A 17,219-nucleotide genomic window follows, 5' to 3' on the forward strand; every position below is an offset into this window, starting at 1 on the left:
CGGTACTGAAGCTACTGCTCCCCAAAGGCAATCAATCCTCAACACACCCCTGCATCATCCACTCCCTCCATTTACATGACCTTAATGAAGACTTGATACTTCCTCATATCAACAAAACATTTCATTATTCATAATCCTTTTATTTGGACAATTAGTCTGCTTTAACAATGCTGAAGTCACTGTTATGGTTTTGAATGACAGTAGGTAACAACAATTAGATATCTGGGCTCTGCCTGAAACCTTGTGTGTTCACAAAGCCTCTTCTAATAATCTACAAATCTGTTACGTGACCCAATTATCATGAGTAGATGTTTAGTTAATTCAAGAGGAACTATGTTGGAAAACACAGGTATGAAGGCACATAAGAGCAGTGCTGGCTTCCACCAGCTCCTACAAAGCAGCCCCACCTGGCATAAGGAAACCGAAAAAGGACCGCAGATTTGACAGAGACACTGTTAGGGGAAAAAAGAAAACTGGCAAGAGTAACGGCAAACCCCAGCCTTCTCACTTCGACATGCTTTGTCCCGATGGCTAAAGATTACATGTTGCTTTAAAAAATGAAACCAAATCAAAAGAAAGCTGTTCTCCATCAGCATACTTGCTCCTGGTGAGAAGTTCCTGGGGAGGACGGAGCACATGTGCTGAGTCCCACAGGGCTGCCGGCTGGGCAGAACCTGGGTGCAGGACCCAGTCCCGCACCTCCTCTGGCTCTGCCTTAGGAAAGATGCTGCCAGGCAGGAGGGTGGGCAAGGGATGTGCTCAAAGCAAGAGAAGGGGCAACCGTGTAGCTCACTCCCCAGTACATAGCAGGCATACTTTGCCATTTAAAGTGATTTCATATCTACTGACTTCTATTTTCTGTTTTACTTCAACTGAAGGCCAGGCAAATATTTATATTTTTTTTCCTGTGGTTAGGTCAAACATATCATCAAACAGCTTCAAGTAGTTTATATTAAATCCATTAAATTGCACTGCTGCAAATGATGAGGTTATATGTGGCCTGAAGCGATCATTTAAAAAAAAAAATCTCTTTCAGGTCGAGTGGAAATATATGACTCGTTAATCCAGGGTAAAATCAGTTATGGCCTGGAGAGGAATCTTTCCTTCTGTCTGAATAAAACTGACATTTATGTTCCACACTACGGATTCAACAAACAAAAGTTAATTAATTTAGGACAGCAATTCTTTTAATGCTTTTGGCAACATCCTAAGCCAGAGAAAACAAATTTAAGTATTTATGATGTTCCAAAATCTTAGAAGACAGTGGCTGCTGAACAATTCAGGAAACTTAAAAAATCATGCAAAGAGCTGGGTCTTAATCTATACCGCACTCAGATTGCTATACTTCCACTCATTTGCCAAATGCCATTTGCATCAAGATATTTCTTCTCTTCCAGCTAAGTGATTCATATTGTTGCTTCCTTCCTTAAATTCTTACTGCTGCAGGGATCAGTTCAATTTTATAACTGGTGCTCATTTGTTACTTGTGAATTATACCAATAGCTTGCAGTATGTTTAGAAGCACAAATCACCATATGCATTTTATATGCACACATATAAAGAGACAGACAAAGAGAGAGCGAATATATTAGAAAGACAATAATGTGTCATAACATTTACCAGTCGCTTGCCAGAATCAATTCCTGATGCGATGAGTGGACTAATTTCCCCAGAGACAGATCATACTGTATCCTGCGTGGCTGCAGTCTTAATGCCCTGCAAATAATGCACAGCTCCTCTACAGAGCCTGGAGATGTAAAACACAACCTCAAGCTCTAAGCTGGCCTGTAACAAGTGTTCGTGTTTGGTAAACATGTTTACTACTCCTGCAGCTAATTCTGCGCAAAATATTTCTTAATTAAGTGAGATGCATGAAATTTAGTATTTCATTGCCTTTTACATTCCAGTAACATCTTCAACTTTCATTTAAAGGTTATTCTAATTATTTATATCTTTTTTCCAATAATAGAGTCATATGTAAGTCTGGGCTTACAATTAAGTCACATTCTGCCATGCTGAATCCTTGGGCTTAATCCTCTCCCCTCCCACAGGCTCCCAGTTTAAAGTTACGTAGTGTTAACCCACCCTCAGCTTCAACCATCTATCTTTAAAAAAGGAAGAGTAGATCATCTTCTTGCTTACTCTTGACCTGTTCTGTATAACCAGTTTGTAAGCACAGGCTCTTTTTGCATGTATGACAAATGGCTGAGCACAGCGAGAGCTCGGTCTTGCTCAAAGTTTCCAAGCAATAACCGCCATCCTAGCACGTGTTTTTCACTACACACACAAGGAGACAGAAGACCAGGACCCTTCACCCCTCTGTTCACAGGCTCCGCATTACCTACAAAACCGCAAGGTGTCAAAAGCTGCCCAGGCCCACAAAGCCACCCATGAGGAGAGCCTGTAAGAAAGCTACGTCCAGTTCTGCAGGAGCTCATCCAAATCCATCCACTTCTGCAAAACTTCCTGACTTACAAAACCCCGTTTGATGCAAAACCCCTCCTTTATCTCTATTCACAACTACAAACTTCCATGTTTTAGAACAGAGCTCTAAAGGAACTGCAGACAAGAGCTTCGTATTTGAAAGATGCAAAGCTGAGGCAGACAAGTTTGATCCAGAAGAAAACCCAAGGCTCAATAATGGCACAAAGAAAATTTTCATGCTTATGAAACCAAAAAATAGCAATTCTGAGGGACTGGGCACAGACGCAAAGACTGGTGACCAGAAGTGCAGATGTTTTTGTGTCTAAACATTTCTACTTGCCATACATTGCACAGCACATATAGCATGAGGCCATACTATTCCTTTCCAGCTTCACACATGCTCCAACTTCAGTAGCCAAACTAGGAGGGCTACAAAGTTTGTGTTGGCAAAACAAAATGACAGATACTCAGCCACCCTCACAGAACCACTATGCTAAGTTTAATCAGCAATTATTTCCAGAGCCCTGGGCAAAACTTTATAGGATCCCTATACCAGAACATGTTAATTCCCCAGCTCGATTCTGGCAGAAAGCAAGCATTTCCCAACCCCATCTCCAATGACAAAACCTCCAGACAGGAACCGATCACTAGCAGCCTGGGGTTAGGAAAAAAGAAAAAATCTCCTATACGGATGTTTATTTGTCCAAAGAACTTTAACCCAGCGAAGCCTTTGGTGCCAGCCACTGCACCAGTGCATCGGCCCTGCTGCAGTTCCCACAGAGGAGTATGGAGGACTTCAGAAAGGACTGACCAGAAGCTGCCGATACACTACAGGAATACAAAAATCTTAACAAAGAATATTCTTAAAACCTGAAGAAAATCAAGTGGAATGACTCAAGGTACAGATCTGATATGGAATGATCAAGAGACGCATATTTTATTATACCTTCAATTGAAAACAACCCATCTGCAAAAATAATTCAGGAAAAAGATCAGAACTGGGTATGCTCATAAAGGAGAAAATGATAATGCAAAACACTCACAAAATCATTTTATATTTACTTTTCTCAAGACAGACACTTACTTGTCAGGAAACTGTCAGGAAGGAAAGACTTTGTAAAAATTACTATGGTTAAGGTAAATAAGGAAGAATACATGAATTATTTGTTTATATGGCTATGAAGCTTACTGTAACAATTTTCTAAGAAAGAAAGCAATGCCTTTTCACAATTAGCATATACTATGCCTGTGGGTTTTGTCCCTAAGTAAAACAAGGGCCAATATTAAAACAAATTATATATATATTATATATGTAAAACCAACACTCAAAACAAAGTTTACCAAACAAGGAGCCTCAGACTTGTCCAAAAACCAGGGCGGGGGGGCGGGGGGGGGGGGGGGAGGAGGGGCATTGTGTAATACTGACCTGAGATGCATTTCTTGCAAATGGAAAAGAACAGAGATGGAACAAGATACTCAGTTCTGCTGGATCCTGGAGGGAAGTCTTTAAGACAGGAAAAGTGAGGGAAGCACTGAATTTATAAGGAGAAGTCAGAAAAGCATATTTCATCTGCTTAACAGAGATGCACAGGAACCTCCTTATATTGAAGGATGACCGGACTAATTCAGAAAATTACAAGGGTTGGGGAAATTATTATGAATGATAGAAAAAAAAACTGTTGAGTACCTAAATTCTGAGAAAAAAGGTATTAGAGTATGAAACAATTTCCAAAAGAAAATGACAGAAGCATGATTTCCAGTGACAAGCCTAATATTACATCAGACAAAAATCCTGAAAATAAAGACACACAACTTCTGTGTTTGCTAAACAGAATCATATTATAGAATTATAGAGTGGTTTGGGTTGGAAGGGACCTTAAAGATCATCTAGTTCCAACCCCCCTGCCATGGGCAGAGACACCTTCCGCTAGACCAGGTTGCTCAAAGCAAGCAGGACCTTGCACTTGGCCTTGTTGAACTTCTTGAGGTTTGCACGGGCCCACCTCTCAAGGCTGTCAAGGTCCCTCTGGATGGCATCCCTTCCCTCCAGTGTGTCGACTGCACCACGCAGCTTGGTAGTGTTGGCAAAATTCCTGAGGGTGCACTCAATCCCACTGTCCATGTCACCGACAAAGATGTTAAACAGCGCCAGTCCCAATATCAGCCCCAGAGGAACGCCACTCGTCACTGGTCTCCACTGGGACATTGAGCCGTTGATTGCAACTCTTTGAGTGCGACTAGAAACAGTACCTGATTTACTCTTGCATAGATAAATATTTTTAAAAAATAAGAAAAGATGGGTGATGACCAGCTGTCAGAGGGAAGTCATCAGTAGTTTTGCAGATCTGTGTTAAGAACTATGCTACTCAATATATTCTTAATTAAACTAGGAAAAATGGGAATAGTGAAGTACAAGGTTTGTTCACAATATTTAAATTAGCTGGGAAAGTAAAAATATGGGCTGATTGCAAAAAAGAATTTAAAAAGTTACATTTATGAAAGGCCATGCACATGGAAAAAATGAATCTTCGAGCCAGGATACAACAGCAGCCAATAAAATTCACAGGTGGCATGCCCAGGATGGAGCAGGATCAGTTGTACCTCTTGTAGCCCAAGAGCTAGGGAGCAAATGGTAGCATATTCAAAATGAACAAATGGAAGTCGTCTTCACACAATTTAGATGCAAGTCATGACACTCTGCCACAAGATACTGTGGACACTAAAACCCTTCAGCCTTGAAGGGAAAGGCCCAACAGATTAATGGAAGTAAGGATTAATAACAACACAGAGAACATCCCCTATCTCAGGAAAGTATCGTGAGTTACAAACCATTGAAGGGTGGGAAAGCAGGGATGGGGGGGTGGGAGGGTCATTACCTTGTTGCTGCAGTCTTCTCCAGCCCATCACTTTTTACCACTGTCAGAAAGGATGCGGGGTTAGACGGACCTCAGGTCTGACTCAATATGAGTAATTCCTACATTATGTTCTTACTATTTTTTATTTAAAAAAAAATAATACAGAGGACAGCTCCACATAGTGCTGATACTTTTCTCATTCTTCCCTCTTTTCAGTCTGCAGCAGTTCCTTTTTTTACCTTGATCACTTCACAGACCAAGGTTAGAGAAAGGGCCAAGACAAGAACTGCCACACCACGGAGAAACAACATCCTTCTCTGAGGAAATGGAAAGAGGCAGCTGGAGAAATGAGAAATGGGAAAAGGACGCCAGTTTAGAGAGAACTGCTATTGACAGAAGAGCAGCGTGGAGTCAAAGCACCCCTTGCCTTGCTACACATATTTAGCTCATAAGAGTGAAGAAAGGATGCATGGGAATCCTCCTATACGCCATTTACATAGCAGAGGGCCCTCCTATAGCCCTTTAGTAGCAATCACACATAGCTTAGAGTTTTCCAGTGAGGGATTTGCAAACTCAGTGTTGCCTGTAATCTTTGCAGTACAACTTTACTGGACAGCAAGATAAAAATTAACTCTATAAAAGGCTGAATAAATACCAGCTGACTCTGACAGTGAAAACAAAAATCATCATTCATTAATTCCACCAAAACATTTGCCTCACCTGAGCCCCACCTCCTGTGTAACAGAAGAAATCCAGTCTGTACCTCCTCACACCCACACTTATGGGAGATACACCTTCTTTTTTCCACACAACGTATCCACCTTAGTCAAGCATGATGACACAGATCTGTTCCAAGAAACACTTAAAATTCTGACTTTGTGGTACATGATTGGAGAAGGGAGAGATGGAATGTCATTCACCTAATTTTAAAACAGTTCTTGGTTTAGGGAAAAAGCAAAGTATAAACTTCAAACAGTTATCAAAAACGTTACAATTATACTGAGCCACCTCAGGCAAAGCTGTCCGAAGTGGCAGAGACAATTCTCCCATACTGGAGACAGCAACCCAGTCATCATGACAGCACTTTGTTACTGTTATTCAAAAGGACAGAGTCTAGACCAAAGACACATAATCAGCAACTCCAAACTCAAGTTCAATGAATTCAGACAATTGAAATGCCTGCAAGTAAATAAGCAATAAAGAAGGGGGGGGGGGGGGGGGGGAAGTATTTGAAACAGTAAACATGCACTCACAAAACTCACTGCCAATAATGATAGTATTTCAAAGTGCAAATCTACAAGACAATGCCTACTGATTGACAACAGCTTTCAACGAACAGACATCAAGTCTGGTCAAGTAAGAGCTCTAGTGCATGAGAAGACAATAAGCATACATAATAAGAGAACTCAATAAATGTAATCCATTCCCACTTCCAAAAATTAAAGGCAAAATAGCATTAAGATATATTTAAAATACAAAAGATAAGCAAGGATACTCTTCGTAAAACTGACTGAATCTATTTATTTATTTTTAAAGAAAAGCAGAACAAAATGCTCTGTCTAAATCCCAACTGAAGAAAAGCCCTCTGATGCAAACTGAAGCTCACCACGCCTAGGGTCTGATGGACAACTGGGAGAAATTAATTCCCCGAACAGGCCCAGATCTTCCAGAGCTTCACAGAAGTAGGATTCTTGACATGTACAAACCTTGAGTCTATCCCTGGGACAAACCATCTTCCAGAGTTCTCCAATGCAAACATAGATTAACAGGGAAACAGAATTACTGTGCATTATGCAGACACACAGAAACCCAAGATTGGGTTATTTGTAACTCTCTTCAATGACAGGATTTTCAGCACAATAAAGGAGCACATATGGTTCTCAGCAACATTGCACCTGGTTTGGGCACTCTTTACACTACCCTTGTCTAGACTTCCACTTTCTTCTCAAATGGTTAGAAACAGTAGGTCATCTGTAAAAGCTCAAATAAAAGGTGCAAGAAGAGTGGTATTTTCTTTGCAGGTCGTTGCGGGCAAAGTATTTACTTCATCCAAACTAGCAGGAAAGATACTCATCGCTTTACAACATGGCTGGGGGGGGGGGGGTGCGGGGGGGGGCATGGAGAGGGGGAAGTGGGAAACATAAGTCCATGTAGTACCTCAAAGCAGAGCACATGAAGCCTTGGAAATACCGTCAGTTAGCACTGAAACTTAGCTAATACAGCTCACTGAAAGCCTCGGCACAGTGTCGTTCCTTTAAGACCCAGCATATTCATATCATCCTAAAAATGCAAATACAGCTTGCTGACACTGAATTTCTGATTGAATTTTGTCTCCAGCTAAAAACAAAAAAAAAATATGCAACTGGGAAGCGGAGGGGGTGGTGGGGTGGTGGTGTTTGCCAATAATTTTCACATGCACATACACGTACTTTTGTGTGTGTGCGCGCATGTGTGTCTATACAGTCAAAATCCCATTTTCTTTTGTAGTTCTGGCATAAAAACTTCAGCCAGCTATATTCTTGACAATTTACTTACTAGCAGAATTGTGAAATTAATTAAAAATAAGTAAATGAATAAAAAATTAAACACATACACACACAAAATGACCAAGTATTGACTAGAAGTGTGAAATCTACCCATGGTGTTAAAAACATTAAAACATTTCATTTGCAGTCTCTACCATTAAGTGTGATGATAGAGAAAGCTAGGAATTAATGAACCATTCTATCCTTGAGATTAGGTGAGTCCTCATAAATGGTAAGCAGTTGATTTCAGAATATGTAAGAATGAATCTTACCAATGTGTAGCACTAGCTAGTGTTTTAATAAGATCCTACTCTCAGATGGGGCTCCTGATGAATCCTATGTGCAAAGCAGGAGGATGGCATCACTTCTTGCAGATACCACCCAAACCTCCTCTTTCCACACAAGATACACGTTGATCTCTCAAATCACATAGAAAGAATGCAACAACAACAATGTGATTTACATGGACGCAACTAAAACCAATTCAGCATACCCAACCAGTATACAGATTAACAGACGGTTCCTTTGTATTTTAATTAGATATGTTTCTGCCTCTCATTTCCACAAAATATTCTGTATGAATTTTTGCCACATGCTAGCAGTTGAAGCCAGTCAAAAAGAAGCATGACGGGAAATAAACCCACCCTAGCACAATTGTGTCTAAAAATCTGTATTTTTCTTTTTAAGTGACATACAGATTATCTTTTATTGCTTAAAATGGAAGCTACCAGAAGAGCAACTTTATTAGTCTTTCCCTTACTGCAAGGGAAAAACTACAAATGGCAGGGAAGAATTAGTCAGATATTGTTGTAAAGTGTTGTCTTTAATATTACAATGCAAATTACAAAAATTGAAGTTGTTTAAAAACATTAGTTTCATTAAAGTTATTTTTCCTGAAGGAAAAAAGAATCAAAATCTGAATTTCTGAAGCAGATCCTAGCAGAAGCTGAGACTGACAGGTGAATGCAAGCCCAGCAGAAGCATAGGTAAGAGGATTTTGAAGAGAAAGATAGAAGAAAGCCTGCCCAAAGGAGAGCTCTAAATGTTAGGAACAGAATCTGTCACTTAGCCACTACAGCTAAGCAACTTGCTTTGTAAACTCTGCACAAGCTAAACAGTTGGCTGCCAGTCCAAGGACACCGCAATCCAGCCACAGTCTATAAATGCAAACCCAAGTCCAGCTGAGTTTGCAGCTTGCCTAGTCTTAAACTACCAGCAGTAAGCAAGGATGACAGCCAAAGCTAAAGCCAGCAGCCAGCCCTCATCTAAAAATACCCATGTACGGTCTAAATTAGCTGTATTCCTGAGCAGCGCTGTCCCCCAGGATTGTAACAGTGCTCAATATCAGCAGGTGGAAGAAAGCATGTAAAATGCTCAGAGAAAATTTAAGACAGACAAGGCTTATGATGTTTGCTATTTAAGCAAACAGTAGTACATCCTAAAATTGCTTAAAAATCATTAGGAAATTAAGACAATCTGTGCCGAGCCCTTAACCCACAATACTTGACAGTTTAAAATGTTATTAAATGCAGTGCACATCTGATGTCAGGCAGATCATGTTTTTCAAAGTGCTTGATTTTCTAAATATTTATAACTATAATTTTCAGAAATGCTAAACCAGGTTTTTACAGCAGCATGGTCTTTTTATATTTTTATTTTCGTTCATCTAATGATTTGGTTAAGTTATAGTTTTTCAAAAATCAGGTAGAAGTTGTACAGTAAGTTTTTCTCTCTTTGCACCTCCTCCAATTTCTGAATGCTAGTTTTGAAATAAAACTATTCAAACAATGTGTTGCACAAAATAAGCAATAACCAAGAAAAACAAATGTGCCACCATGAGGTCAGACTGCCTAACCATCCTACAGAGTAGTGCATGTAAAGAGCACCCTGGAAAGTTTTGCTTTGCAATATTATAAAACACTTTCAAATAATAGGTAAGATGAAAAAGACTACTGAAAAACAAAATGGATGTTTTCATTACCCCAAGTTTCATCCATTACCAAGCTCCTCTTTGTTTCGGCTTCCCAGCAGACCCTTAAGCTTCTAGAGAACGTGAAGGATTGTCTTCCAAAAAAACCACTATTTGAAACAAGTGCATCAGCTCAAGGTATACTAGCTTTGAACATAATTCATACTAAATACTTTCAAGCACATTACTAGGACCTATGCAAGCAGCGTTCTGCAAGTTCCATTAATGCTCCTGTAAAAAGAAATACCCTGCTTGCTCATTTATTTTCTAAGAAATGACACACCAGCTCTTCGTCCGGGAACCAGAACTGACATCATGAGTATCAGCTCCTCAGGTAGCAGCAGAAGCTAGAGTCTAAAACCTTTCAACTGTAACATTTGTATATGTATTTATTCTAGTTGATATCAGTGCCAATGATTAAAAGTGGGACTGCCTTTATGTGCCTCTTGCTTTGCTGGATTTTAACTGGTGAGCTGAAATTTCTCCTATCATGTTCAGACTTAAATGACAAATTCCTTCTATTTTTATTTTTTAATAAGACATTCTGAGGGAAATTGAATGCTTTATATGACATTAAATTTCTTTTTGGGCAACTTTTTCTTTTGAAAATTTTAGATATTCCCTTTTCAGCTCAGGGACTTGAGACCCAGCAGAGAGGGCTCTATACTACAGAGTGTGTAGACTTTCCAGAGAGCTCAGAAACCCTACACAGCAATGACTGACAGATCAGATAGACCTCTCACAGATCTTAATTTGCACACATCCATTAAAGCTCTAATGGAGTTTAAAAACTAGTATTTTTTGAAGAGTCCATTCATTTTGTCAATGCTTTTTGGAAGCTTGTCCACAGACCCACCATCCACAGACAAATCTGTTGAGGGAACCCAAGCCTGGAATGGGCCACCCATTCCCATCAGCCTGGGACTATAGGGACAAAGACAGAAAATGTCTTTTTCAGTGGTGGATAACAGGTTAGGAGCTAAAAGGGACATGGAGGAACTTGTCCTGTCCATGAGACAACCGGTGCTGTAACAAAATCCAAACATACAGATTGCAGCAAGGTGCCCAAGAGCGTTGCAGGAGCAGAAGCTCAGAAAACTGGGAACCAACAGGCAAACAAATTAGGTGAGAAAAAAGAAAAACTAGAGAGCTAGTTAGGAGCTACAGTGAGGAGGCAGAAAATTAAGAGCGTGCATTTGCCACACAGAGTGGGAACCACTGGAGGCAGAGCCAGTATAAACCACAAACATCTAAAAGGAGGGGACTGAAGGCTACAGGAGGCAGGACTCCAGAGTGATTATCCACGTGCTGGTCCTCCTGCCGCCCTGCACCACAGCCTTCAAGGTAACCCTTCATTCCCCTCCTGCCACCTGCACCCCAGTTTCAAGCAAGACTGACCCTGTCCTGTGCAGTCTCCATCTCTTTTTCCCCAAAGCCTGAAACCAGCTACCTGCAGGGACTCCCTGCACTCTGCCAAAGCCTGAATGCAGCTGTAACTCAGGCCAAGGGGAGCAGTGAACCCAACTTTTACCTAATGTTGCCATCTGATAAGCAGAGTGGAAGAGTGTCTCAGCAATGGCCACAAAAATTAGCAAATAATTTTGATTTTAAGCTGTTGGTTCCTTGGTTTGCTACCAATACAATGGAGATGATCAGAGTTTACCTAGTCTCGCAAAACATTGTTAAGTAGTCAGATAACATGGCAATGAGGGCCACAGAATTCATTAGAAAATGAGTAATTCTATATTTGAAGAAGAATATTTGAATTATGAGGCACTGGCCACATCCTGAACAGTAAGAAGAAAAAAGACATTAACTAACTGCTCCGGAAGTAATCACTATTCATCTTCGCACTGAATACCAGGGCGGGGGGGTGGGGGTACATACAGTAATATATACCCCACACATACACAGTAATTAAGGAACATTTGTAACACATGCACTCAGTGCAGGCTGACTACTGCCTTTTTTTTCTAAGGCAAGTTTGAATTTACTCCCTTTGTAAAACTTTGCACACATAATAAACACAACACAATGGTCTGAATTCATCCCTCGTTTCTAAAGAGCAGCTAAATTAAAAAAACAATTTAAAGAAAAAAAACCAAAATTGAAACAGGAAAGACATTTTCCTCCCAGAGACCTGTGATAAAGACAGATTCTGCCTTTCTAACAGTGATAAAGGCAGAAAGTACAACTGACACAGCAGGACAGCAGCTGTAGGACAATGTTACACAATCAGCTGTACCAGGAGCAGCAGAAACAGAGGAGTTTGCTTTCCCACTAATGAAGAAGTCCCCTCCTCAAATCCCACAAACTCCTCTCTGCCCCTTTCCCCACTACTGACACTTTTCCGCCCTATCACACTCAAAGCTCATCTCCACGTCCCTTTTAACATCCCCACAGGGCAAGCTAGTGCCTGCTGTGGCCAGTTCAGAGCAACGTACGCGCTGACCACACATGCCAGGCATCAGCCTGTCAAATAAAACATGTTATTTTAATGACTACCTTAAAGATGTATTAATTTGTACCTCTCTGCTCTACTCAGCCTCCAACGCATATGAAATTTGTTGGAACTTCTCTATGAGATTTCCACCTCTCTCCCAAAGCATGGCTGAATATTAGGCTGAAGGTTTTAAAAATTTTACTCCCAGTTAAGCCAACACCAAGATTCAACCCCCTGTGGTGATGTGAGTTCACTGCCAGTGGACACTGCTACTTGGCAGGACCAAGCTATAAAATCCTGTCCTGCTCTGTGACATACCACCTTGACACGTCCAAGAGCACTCATGAAAACGCACCTCCAAGAGCACATACGTTTACAAAGCACCTATTTGTGAAGCCCACTTGAACGATACCAGTACTGCTGAGACACATTCATTCTGGCACGTTGTGGCTGTGGAACCATGCAGAACCTAGTGATGCCTGGAGCATCGTTGATACCACATGATTTCTCTTGAGAACTTCTATGTATTTATCTATTTATTTCCTAGAACAAATTTCCCTGTTCATGCAGTTGGTATAACTGTTTCTTTTGTGAGCAAAGCCTCTGCTCCATATACTTTGGGGAAATGAATACGAGACAGATTTTTCTTCGTGAAACCTGTAAGGTTTCACGCATTGCCTGTTTTATTCAGAAGCTCACATTCTACTTTAATGACATCCTCCCAAAGCAGAGTGGAGAGTAATGCCAGGTTCCTTTGTGGGTCCTAAGGGAAAATATTTACTAAAAGGGCTCTTTATCAGCTCCTGCTCATTTTGGATGTCAAGAATTCTAATTACATTTTTGGCCTTTATCAGAAAGTATTTTTTTGCATTAGGTAACTCTTTCACCTTGAAAGATTAAAAGCAAGAATACCTGGATTTGTTCATGGCAGTTTTCTTTCTCATTACTGTTGAATTCCTGCTCTTCTTGGAAGAGGGGGTTGACTTCTATCCATTCATTGGGGGGGGTGGGGGGGGAGGCCTAGACAGTAGAATTTGTACCAGATGACCTCATTCTCTGTGATATCCTTTCAATACAGTGAAAATCAGCTTCTAGCCACTCTGCAGGAACTACTTTCTCCTCCAACTTTCTCATTATTAGTACTACCTATTATTACAGCTGCTACTTACTCACAGCATAGGACTTCCATAGGTATCTGTTTCTTTGCCAGATCTTAACTGGACTGAATTCTGTGCTAATTATTTGCCTCTGGGTGCTCCTACTGTTCTTGTTTCAACCAAATGGGTCAAATAGTTGGAAGGATTTTATCATACTTAAAATACAAGTGAATATACCTGAAGTCATATTTTCCAAAGTATCCAATGCCTTTTCTTTAAAACATCCTCCCATTTACATGACACATTTGCATCACAAATGTGTCATGGAAAATTACCCAAATTTAACTACAGTACAAAACCAATCACAAAACAAGGTATTTGGATGAGCTCTTAGAAAGAATTTAGCACGTTAATTTCTCAGATTTCTAATGCATGCCCCTAAGAAAGTATTAGCTCTGATCTCATTAAGCATGCCATATTCCAAGGCTACAAGGTAAAACTGGACTTTTCCTGTAAGGATTACTGCCAAAAGCTTTACACTCAGATACAAAATGTAAGTGTTAGAACACACACAATACTGTGATCATTATGACCACCAACAGCAGCTTGACAGCAAACATGAAGAATATAGGAGAATAATTGTCAGACCAGAGTAAGGAAAAAATTATTAGCCAGGCATGGATTGAAATGAAGCATAAGGCTACAAAGGAAACTTGTAAGATTTGGGATTATGGGACTAGGAGGTCTGAAACTATTCTATGAGCAGACAGGGTGTTTAGGCATGGAAAGCAGCCTGTAACTTGCTGCAGAAGGAGATCCGGACTGCAAGCCAGAGACAGTGACTTTCTCGAGCAAGAAAGCTCAAGGTTTAACTATTGTTTTGCCATCACGGGAAGTTGATAACAAGGATACCTAATATTTGGGTAAAACAACAGAACTTTGATAAATTCAGAACTGGACAGCAATAAACATTTTAATGAGGCTTGGACAGCAGCTGGGAGCCAGCTGCTGACTATGCCTGCCCACCTACTCTGACACAACCCTGCCGAGCATGTGGGACAGTGTGTGTGGCTGGGGCATTTTGTAATGGTTTCAAAGACCATTCTGTAGCGATTTATGGACCAGCAGTGATTCATGAACCACAGGCTGAACAACACTAGCCAAAATGACCTTTTCAATCCCCTTTTGGCATTTTTCCTCTTGATTCTTTGTAGATGCAGCAGTTTGCCCACACACTCAGTTCTTGTTGCACTGGTGGGGAAAAAGTCATAAATTATGCTCAGATAACAACACGCACACATATTATTTAGGTTGTCTTCACCATCATTACAGTACAACTTATTTATAATGCATGTCTAAAAAGGTAACTGAATAATAACGAAGAAGAAACAAGGATAAAAGATGGCAAAAAATGGAAAAAAGATAACAGGGACAGAGAAAGAAAAAAGAAGGAGAATAGGTGAGATGGAAGAGGGGGAGCGAGAGCCTTTGCTATTAGGAAGCATGAAGAAGAAAGCAGGGAAAAGCCCTGGAATGATAAATTACATGCACAGAATCTCAAGTGGAAAAAGCTTTCTGACATCTCAAGTACATCAACAGTTGAAATTATTCAAATTATTTTGTAGCTATTGCTGGAAATTCCTCCTGTTGCTGGGTGCAAACTACAATGATCGGTGCCCATTAAGTTGCTGAAACAGAGAGCTCACTGCCCAGTACTGCCAGGCATGCTCCTTCATGCCACAAACCAGGCCAAAGAGAAAGCCAGCTGCGGAGTAAAATCAAAATACATACAAGCTACTATATTGATTTATTATTCATTTTCATAAATAATTGCTCACAAAAAATTTTAAGCTTTTAATGCCATGGCTGCCACAGTGGCTGCCACACCCCCTGCTGCTCCAAAGCAATGCACGGAGCAGGAACACTGCCAGAGCAGCTCAGTTCTGTCCACTACTGAACACACACATTCTTTGTAGCCGTTAACCTCCAATTAAAGACAAGACAAAAAAGTGGCTTTGCAAAAGTTGCACACACTTTTGCTCCCACCGCTCACATCACGTGCGGATGGCTTACAGCGTGACAACCAGATCAGTTACAGTCTTCTTCTAGAAGTTATTCCAAGGCACATCAAATCATCTCACCCACCTCCAGCGAGACGATCACAGACAATACCAAGCAGACAGTTCCAACTATTCCGATTTCTAGAATAGTAATGGTCTCTTATACTTGGCCTTCTTCCTAGAAGTTACCTCTCTCATCTTTAATGATGTATACTTTTCTGATATGATCAGATCGTGTTTTTCTTCATTACATTCTCTCTACAGTGCCAATGAACTTACAGTTCTGGGTTCAAACAATAAGTCCACATCTTGCCAGTGATATGAACTTCATTTATTATTGGTCCTCACAGTTAAAGTTGAAAGTGTTCCAACAAATTACTGACTTGTCAAAAATTAAACATTTCAAGGAAAAAAGCATAACCTCCACATACAGAAAGTATTATAAAAAAGCTATATATGGATTCTGGTCATTCCCATGTTAAGCTGCTGGATCCATGGCTTTAGGATACTTCACCATGCAGAGTGGCTAGCACTCTGGAGGTGAAGAGAGGCTCCAGAGCTCCTGCTTTAGATTTTGAAATGATTTGGGCTTTCAAGGGATACCCTAATCCCAGCCACAGAGCTTAGAAACCTGCAGCCAGAGTTGTAGCTCTAGCTAGAATAACTTCCAACTCAACAGCAAGGAATCTGGAAGCAGAGAGTCCTCAGTCTCAGTCAGAGGTCCCCAGCTTTTCCAAGCTCTCTGATACATGGGCAGAAATACTTTCCTCTTCTCCTACATCCTTCTCTTACGCATCTTCTCAACAGTCAACTATGATAAATAAATTTTAATATATATATATTCATCCCACAGAAAGCAAAATCAAATATTTAGGCCAAACTATAAGAAGAATCTTACGTGACCGAAATAGAGTCTTCATCTTGAAGATAAGAAGTTACAAGGTTCACACATGCGCAACTCAGTAGGGAGGAAAAAAAAAGAAAAAGAGATGATCAGCCTTATCTGTGGTTTAATTTAATTCAAAGAAATGTTCCTGGACAAGACCTGACTTTCCTTAACTCCGTGAAGAGTTTTCATCAGTTCATATGAACAAGGAAGGACTCCAAATGTGCTTGAACTAGGAAAAAGTGATCTTCTAATAAAAGAAAGATAGAGAAAAACATAGAAGACCAACATCAAAGAGGGATGATTGATGAGATTAAAATGTTTACTGATCAAGCAAGAATTAAAGAATAATGAAGAGAAGAGCAAACTATGAGAAATATCAGGGTATCTGGGGAAAATTAATAGAAGGGTAGCATAACGGTAGAGGACTGATGGACAATACAGTGAAGAGCTCTCCTCAAAGAACAGTGGCTTCAAAAGCAGGGAGGAGGACGGGAAGGAGCAGTGGGAAGGAGAACTTCAAGTTTACAGCAAAGGTACATCTGGATCTGGACTTCAATCTTGGGCTCCAGTCTTCCGACTTCAGAAAAGACACTGACCAACTACACAGGTGTCAAGGAGAGACAAGCAACATGCAGCCTAAGTGTAGCAGGTCTCTACAACAAAGAACATGGACAGCAGTGACAAGGACAGATACAGGTGAGGGCATAGTGGGTATTACCCTAGTGGGTAATTTCTGTTTACCCAATCTCCAGAAAACCAGAGCATTCATCAGAATTATCAAGTAATAACAAAGACTTTCTTCATGCAATGCAAAATTAGACTGTGAATTTGATTTCCATACAACACTACTTAGACAACTGATTGCAGGATTAAATCAGTCATTTGTAGAGATGACAAGCATACTCACTTTATAATAGTAAGCAATAAAATATAAACAGAAGCTTCAAATGTAATACA

Source organism: Gavia stellata, chromosome 4, assembly GCF_030936135.1.
Source record: "Gavia stellata isolate bGavSte3 chromosome 4, bGavSte3.hap2, whole genome shotgun sequence".
NCBI lineage: Eukaryota > Metazoa > Chordata > Aves > Gaviiformes > Gaviidae > Gavia > Gavia stellata.